The sequence below is a fragment of the Coregonus clupeaformis genome, unplaced genomic scaffold, assembly GCF_020615455.1.
Source record: "Coregonus clupeaformis isolate EN_2021a unplaced genomic scaffold, ASM2061545v1 scaf0411, whole genome shotgun sequence".
Taxonomy (NCBI): domain Eukaryota; kingdom Metazoa; phylum Chordata; class Actinopteri; order Salmoniformes; family Salmonidae; genus Coregonus; species Coregonus clupeaformis.
Genome location: NW_025533866.1, coordinates 178946 through 187510, shown reverse-complemented (window position 1 = coordinate 187510; position 8565 = coordinate 178946). Strand labels below are relative to the sequence as shown.

At 40.6% G+C, this 8565-nt stretch overlaps 1 long non-coding RNA gene and 1 pseudogene across 1 annotated transcript; one reads left to right on the top strand and one right to left on the bottom strand.

The window, feature by feature from the left end:
- Window positions 1–252: 252 nt before the first annotated feature.
- LOC123484700 lies at window positions 253–4166 on the bottom strand. Its single transcript, XR_006658647.1, has 5 exons — window positions 3731–4166; window positions 3414–3523; window positions 3201–3250; window positions 1652–1748; window positions 253–735 (listed from the first exon to the last, which is right to left on the bottom strand). It is a non-coding gene; the product is annotated as an uncharacterized LOC123484700 (long non-coding RNA).
- A 1745-nt stretch (window positions 4167–5911) lies between these two features.
- Window positions 5912–7843, top strand: LOC121565678 (annotated as a pseudogene).
- Window positions 7844–8565: the final 722 nt, after the last annotated feature.

The window sequence follows — 8565 nt, the reverse complement described above, 5'->3', positions numbered from 1 at the left end:
GACAACTATTAGAATGTGGAGCCATTTAAAACGTTTTGGCACATACTGTACCTTGAAGGCTGCAACTCACTTTTTTTAAAAATAAAACATTCAAATAAAAGTACTGGTTTCTACTGTGCCGTACTTCAACTGGCAACATCAAGGTAAGCATTAGGTCACACAACATTAAACATGTATAGTGCATGAATTCAACAGTCGTTTCCCTACAAGTACAGTACAAAAACTTGGGCTTGGCAATACGTCAATGTTGTGATATTTATCTATTAACAATCAATGTATTAAATCTGAGGTAGAAGAGGCAAACAGTGTAACATATTAAACATGAGGTAGAAGAGGCAAATTATTACATTTGTAAAGAGGGGAAAAAACAAAAACATCCTCAATACTCAGCTCAACAAATAGTCCATTCTGAGTGATTCACTCATTGAACAAATCATTCTTCAGTGTCAGTAGACGGCCTTTCAGTGGTTTGTTGTCCTCAAGACACATCACAACTTTTTGGATAAATGTGAATGTAAGCTCAAGATTCTTTGGGTACTGTAGGTCTAGTGCATAGACATACCCAAAGAGCAGGAGAAATGAGTCAGCCAGGTTTGTGGGACCACTCACAAGTATTTCATCTTCCACGACAATACAGATGCTCTCAGGGCTGAAGAGGGCCGCATCAGTAGTATCATCAGTGACAACTGTCAGGAGAGCCACCGGAGTGTCAGTGAGGTCTGGACCATCTGCTGACTATAAAACACAAGTAATACAAAAATGAGTTCAGCCCCTCAAGGATACAAATCATGCTAATGATGTCTAGACATTACGGTCACTTTGCACTTAGACTGCAACTAAGCTACATGTTTAAACTATTTTCTTTACACATGCTTATTATTTTATGTTAGTTTCACACCTACCTGTAAGCATACTTTTTGTTTAGTGGAATTCTTTATACTTACCTTTTCATTTATGTAATTTCTACATGTCAGTTTGCAGAATAACAACTCAAGGAAACTTCATAAACAGGTTCTGGGGGCTATTCCAGAAAGGAGGTTCAACAAACTGAGCCTAACCCTGAACTCAGAGTTGACTTACCCTGTGAAGTGAAACTGAGTTTTCAGTTACAGAACAGCTGATCTGAGTTAGGTAAGTTGACTCAGAGTACGTTAACTCGGAGTTGAGCTTGTGCCTGACGACTAGTAAAAGCCATCATCAATGGAGCTCCGATACGGTTATTCACCATGGCAACGGGAGAAAACAGGAAGCAGACATTTTCTGGCTGCGGCTGTTATATAAATCACTGACAGAGTTTCAGATGCAGTCGTCTTTTCATTTTGAATTTAACATCACTTTATTTTATATTAGCCTTTAAGGAAGTGGTTGAATGTTGTTCAATGTTTTATTTTAGGCTATTTTGTTTTATTTAAAATCGGCTGAAAATGAAATATAAAAACATTTTATCTCATACTCAATGCGGCGACAAACTAGAAACACAGACTTTGAAATTACGTTGTTGGAAAAAATACAATTGGCTATACTGATGGTTTTCACATAACCTGCTTTCTGGAATGCCCCTCTGGTTCTCCTAGAGTTCTTTGAGTGGTGTCATGTTTAAGCTGACTGAATAGCTAAGCAAAGGGATTGATAGTGAGGCCAGTACACTTACATTACAGGTCCTGAAAAAACTTGGAGGCATCTTCACGCAGGTACACAGGAAGTGCACGAAGGACGAGGGCCCGTCTCATATTTACATCACGTTGTTCCTACATGGACAAAAAATATCCATTACAATAATAATTACACAAATATCAAAAACATTCATTGTACACTAATTATAGTAAAAATGAAAATGTTAAAAGATAAGCAAGTTAGTTATTAACAAGCAAAGCATCAAAGTTGTGTGCTTATAGATCTGCTATTTCTGTTGTTGTTCTTTGTATTTAACAAAGTATTAATAAAGGGTTCAAGTGATCAACTGTTGACCCCACAGTTGAGATAAAAACATTTAGAGAAATAGCAAAAGAATGACTGTGGAAACACATAAAATAAAACCAATTATTAGTGTAACCCTCTCACCAGGCTCGAATTTGACTCTCACGATATTACCTTATTTAGAATATCTGAACAGCATGGGATATTAGGTGAGAAGGACATCTCCAATAAGAATCCCTATTGTAAACTTGCTAGGGTGAATGACAAATAGGGTATTAACTTCAGATAGAATGATTATAGACTTGGTTATTGTTATAAGGATATGCTTTCCCATGCATTAAATGAAACTGAAACAGTAAATGACTCCACCAATACAACAGACATAAGGTTCAAGATCTATATAATCAAATGTTCAATGTATCACATCAAAAGAAATACAAATTATAAACCCCAATGATTTTTCCACAACCCCATGTCCAAATTATTTGCAAGCTTGCTTAAACCCTGGGCGCGCGTTGGAGCTCATAAAAAAAATGACGACATACATAAAGTCCCGAAGTCCACCCCCACATTTGTAGTTACTCACTACTTGTAGATAATGCCTCAGCAAAATATAGTAGTTCCGTGCAGGTGTCCTCACAAGATCCACCGCGAACACAGCTATCAATGCAGCCAGTACTCGGTAGCAGCAACAGACATCCGTTGGAAACCCGAACTGATCGTCACAAGCAATTCTCTCCAAGTCTTGCACGATGCTAGGCTAACCTCTAGGATGTCGAATGTCTCCACAATGCGACGGCAGCTTCAGTCTCCACTTGGTCTTTCTTAACTAAATAATAAACACTCTCTTATAGAAATAAAATCAGGATTTCCCTTAAAAAAACTCTGTAGGTATGGCTTTGTTCTCTCTTTATCGTTTCCTTTGGTCGTTTTTCCTTCACCAACCCCACTAACGTCTCTCCTCTCTCTTCTTTCAACTTTTCCCTCCCTTTTCTTTCCCGGCAACCAGTCCACTCTCCCATTGGCCACAACTTAACAAGTTAGCTCATTGGTCAAAACTTTAACGAGATACGTGGGAAATTTAAACTTAAAAGTAAACCAACCTATTCACTTGTACATTTTTTTAAAAACATTGCTTCAAAAGAAATGCATTAATGACATTACAAATCAGGAGCTATTCGATCCCCTTTTAAATATAATACCAATGAATTATAACAAATACACTCTATACTTGGTTTTAGCAATGTATTACATTAGTAACACTATTTCATAATACATCCTACCTGAACTGTTAAAAGGATTTCGAGATGATCTCACAACCACACACTTGAGCCTAGGAAGAAATACAAACACAGGCCTGGTTAGCATCATGATAACACACTCACATTATGTTGTTTAGCATTGTTCGTTTCACGCTAGCACACACGTACACACAGCTCGATAACGTAAAATATTTACTGTGTAAGGCAGACACTTATTGAAATAAGTATACTCACAGTACGCACTTGCATTACCGCGAACAGCGAAAAACTCATGGACCTTCCTCCACCGTCAATGTCCCGGGCAAACGTGCATTATGGGAAATGTAGTTCATCCAGGAAACCTGCTGATAACGTTACACCGTTGTAAGATGAAGTAACGTAACGTATTTGTCACATATTTAACAACTTCTAAAGTTACAATTACTTAGATTTTAAAACTATTTACAACAAATATTCACTGTGCACATTGTACAAATGTATTCCCAGTTCCACATTTAAGACTATCGAAATTCAATTTTTAAAAAAACAACAAAAACAACAGAGTTACTTACCAAATCAGAGGTGATGATAAGATGGCGCTTAAGAAAACGAAGGCAATAAGACTAATGATAAAAACGGAGGTGGTGGTGGTTTCAAGCGAGCAGCATAAAACTGCGCATTGCAAACAAATTAAAACAAATTAAACTGTGTTCCACATCCACACGGGCGGCCCAAACATCCCCGCATCAAAGCAAATTCAAGATGGCTGACTCAGCTTTCCTGAGGGAGAGATGACCCACCCACCAGAACGTCATGACGTCGATAACGTCATGACACTACCTAAACTTTTTGAGCGTTCCACACAAATTACCTATAAAATATTGAGCCCTCTTCAATTAAAGTGGCATAAATCTCAACAGAGCTCAACACTTTATAGTTTGGTCAACTGCATAACGACATTTGACTGTTATGACCTTATTACTTATGAGCTAGTACAACTGTTTGGGATTACAGTGTGTCATACAGTACACGGTCTATCACTCTGTCATACAGTACACGGTCTATCACTCTGTCATACAGTACACGGTCTATCACTCTGTCATACAGTACACGGTCTATCACTCTGTCATACAGTACACGGTCTATCACTCTGTCATACAGTACACGGTCTATCACTCTGTCATACTTGTTTAACTCAAAGGCCAAATGCTCGCAGGCTTCCTTTGTCTTCAATGCTACGGGCAACAATGTCATACTCGTTTGGACCAGACAGCATCAGATAGATGGCCTACACATAGAGAGACAGAGGGGCGCTGTTTAGCTCGCTCGGATGCTTTCTCCTGTGAGATACATTCAGCCTCTTGCAAATTAAAGGACAATTATGAAGCAAAGAGAGACGAAAGATACATTATAGCCTGGCTTCCTTTGGTATAGAAGAAATACCTGTCAGCTATTTTAACTGTATGTAATGTCTACTTGGTAAATGTTTATAATGTCTGTCAATCTAAGCTGTAACGTATTTTTAGTTGTGTTTTCCCCTGGTAGACTAGCTGTTGTTATGGAGTCAGCTAATGGGGATCCAAGTCAAATCAAATCAAATTAACTGTGCATGTTTAAATGCAACATGAAGTCTCTGTTTGAACTCTGACCACAGACAGTAAAAGTGTTGTCATTGTTAATGGTTCTTCAACAATGTTCAGAAATATTGACTGTTCTGTTATTTCTTATTGTAGCTGAGTGAGCTGTGACTTACATCTAAAATGAGTCTCTCTGGGGAGAGAGAGGAGGGGACCACTGCCTCTAAAATGAGTCTCTCTGGGGAGAGAGAGGAGGGGGCCACTGCCTCTAAAATGAGTCTCTCTGGGGAGAGAGAGGAGGGGACCACTGCCTCTAAAATGAGTCTCTCTGGGGAGAGAGAGGAGGGGACCACTGGCTCTAAAATGAGTCTTTCTGGGGAGAGAGAGGAGGGGACCACTGACTCTAAAATGAGTCTCTCTGGGGAGAGAGAGGAGGGGACCACTGCCTCTAAAATGACTCAAGACACCAGTTCTAAGAGGTAAGAGATTACATGTAAAATATACAGTTCTCTTAAAGATATAAAACTAAAGGGAAACGTTTTCCCAAATTACATCAAATGTAGTTCTACGTCATTAATTTAAAAGTCCCCAAACCGATTTACCAATTGCAGACTGTAGCTTTATAAAGAAACATCAGGACTTCTATGAGTTCAGCTATACACTTGTTGAAATGATGTTGATGAGGTATTGATGAGATATTGATGAGGTGATCTGCCTCCCTGTTTTGTTCAGTGTCCAGAAGCCCAGAGCAGAGTCACCTGCTCCCAGCCTGCTATCAATGAAGAGTGATCAGCCACCTGCTTTCAGCCAGGAACCATTACCAGATGACAATAAGGAAGTGGAGAGTTTGGACAGTGAGGATGCATTAAAGATCACACACAACCTTCTGGACAGAAGAAGTAAGACTGTGTTTCATACAATATTACAAAGAACGGGACAAAGGCCCTTCTAACACACACACACACACACACACACACACACACACACACACACACACACACACACACACACACACACACACACACACACACACACACACACACACACAAACTTATGAGTCCCAACTCTCATTGTTTTCCTACAGGTCAAACTCTTCTGACAGTCCAACAAGACATTAAGGCTAAACTGAAACACAAGTATCAACACATATCTGAAGGAATTGGACACCATGGAAACCAACGTCTGTTAAAGGACATCTACACAGAGCTCTACATCACAGAGGGTGGAAGTGGAGGGTCAATAATGAACATGAGGTGAGACAGATAGAGATGGCATCCAAGAAACAAACCACACAAGAGACACCAATCAAATGCAACGACATCTTCAAGCCTTTACCTGGACAAGACAAACCTATCAGAACTGTGCTGACAAAAGGAATCGCTGGCATTGGAAAAACAGTCTCTGTGCAGAAGGTCATCCTTGACTGGGCAGAGGAAAAGCAAATCAGGACGTTCATTTCATGTTTCCTCTTCCTTTCCGTGATCTGAACCTGAAAAAGGACCAATACAGTCTGATGCAACTTCTTTCCCACTACTTCTCAGAGCTGAAAGAGATTGACAGCATTGAAGATGGGGAGACCAAAACTGTTTTCATTTTTGATGGTCTGGATGAGTGTCGACTTCCTCTAGACTTCAAAAACAATGAGAAGTGCTGTGATGTCACGAAGCCAACCTCAGTGGACGTGCTGCTGACAAACCTCATCAAGGGGAATCTGCTTCCCTCTGCTCTCCTCTTGGATAACCTCACGGCCTGCAGCAGCCAATCAGATCCCTCCTGAGTGTGTTGACCAGGTGACAGAGGTACGAGGGTTCAATGATCCACAGAAGGAGGAGTACTTCAGGAAGAAAATCACAGATCAGAATCTGGCCAATGAAATCATCACCCACATAAAAACATCAAGGAGCTTCCACATCATGTGCCACATGCCAGTCTTCTGTTGGATATCAGCCACTGTCCTTGAGATGATGCTGAAAGAGGCCGAGAAGGATGAAGTCCCCAAAACTCAGACCCAGATGTACATACACTTCACGCTCATCCAAATCATTGTGAAGAACAAGAAGTACAACAAAGACACAGAGACAAACCCAAAGGAACTGTCTCAGTCAGACAAAGAGATTATCCTGAAACTGGCAAACCTGGCTTTCCAACAGCTGCAGAAGGGCAACCTGATCTTCTATGAGGAGGACCTGAGAGAGTGTGGCCTTGATGTCACAGAGGCATCAGAGTACTCAGCATTGTGTACAGAGATCTTTAAAGAAGAATCTGGGCTGAACCAAGAGAAGGTCTACAGCTTTGTGCATCTGAGCATTCAGGAGTTTCTAGCAGCAGTGCATGCTTTAGAATCATGTCTGGACAAGAAGGAAAATGTTTTTTCCACCACTAGTGAGGATGAAAATGAGGAGTCAATCCAGTTGTCTGACTTACACTGGAGAGCAGTGGACCAGGCCTTGAAGAGTGAGAATGGACACCTGGACCTGTTCCTCCGCTTCCTTCTGGGTCTCTCACTAGAGTCCAATCAGAATCTGTTACGAGGCCTTCTGACACAGACAGGAAGTACAACACAGAGCAATGAGGAAACAGTTGAGAGAACAGTCAGGTACCTTTCATACAACATCGAGGAGGAATCCTCACCAGAAAGGATCATCAACTTGTTCCACGGTCTGAATGAACTTGGTGCCAACTCTCTAGTTGAAGACATGCAAACCTCCCTGCGATCAGGAACTCTTTCAGAAACAGAGCTAGAACCTCAACAATGTTCAGCCCTGGCCTACCTGTTACTGATGTCAGAGGAGGTGCTGGAGGAGTTTGACCTGAAGACATACACCACATCAGAGGAAGGTTATCAGAGGTTGCTGCCGGTAGTGAAAACCTGCAAGAGAGCACTGTAAGTTCTGCTATTGAGTTGCTGTTTACAGTATCATTATTCTGAAGGATTTGTATATCTAACAGATTATCTCCTCTCTCAGACTGGATCGCTGTAAACTCACATATGAATCCTGTGAGACTCTGGCTTCAGCTCTGCAGACACCAAACTCCCCCCTGAGAGAACTGGACCTCAGCTACAATGACCTGAGAGACAGAGGTTGGAGCTGCTCTGTGTTGGACTAACCAGTCCACTCAGCAACATACAGACACTAGTGTGAGTTAAATATCTTCAGTATCCACTGTGAGTGTTTATATATTATGTATGTAGTTAGTATGTGTATGTTTTTAACATTATTTGAACATCTTGGTAAATATGCAGAAACATACATCAAATGTGATGAATATATCAAACTAAGGTTAAATATCTTGAGTGAGTTAGTATGTTTTTTAACATTGGTTAATCATGTGTCCTTCTGTTATAATAATAATATAATAATATGCCATTTAGCAGACGATTTTTATCCAAAGCGACTTACAGTCATGCGTGCATACATTTTGTTTTTGTGTATGGGTGGTCCCGGGGATCGAACCCACTACCCTGGCGTTACAAGCACCGTGGTCTACCGGCTCTTAAAGCTTTGCATATTTAACAGTGTATCAACATATCTCCTCTCTCCAGACTAGCTAACTGTAAACTCACATATAAATCCTGTGAGACTCTGGCCTCAGCTCTGCAGACACCAAACTCCCCCCTGAGAGAACTGGACCTCAGCTACAATGACCTGAGAGACAGAGGAATGAAGCTGCTCTGTGTTGGACTAACCAGTCCACTCTGCAACATACAGACACTAGTGTGAGTTAAATATCTTCAGTATCCACTGTGAGTGTTTATATATTATGTATGTACTGTATACTGAACAAAAATATAAACGCAACATGCAACAATTTGAAAGGTTTTACTGAGT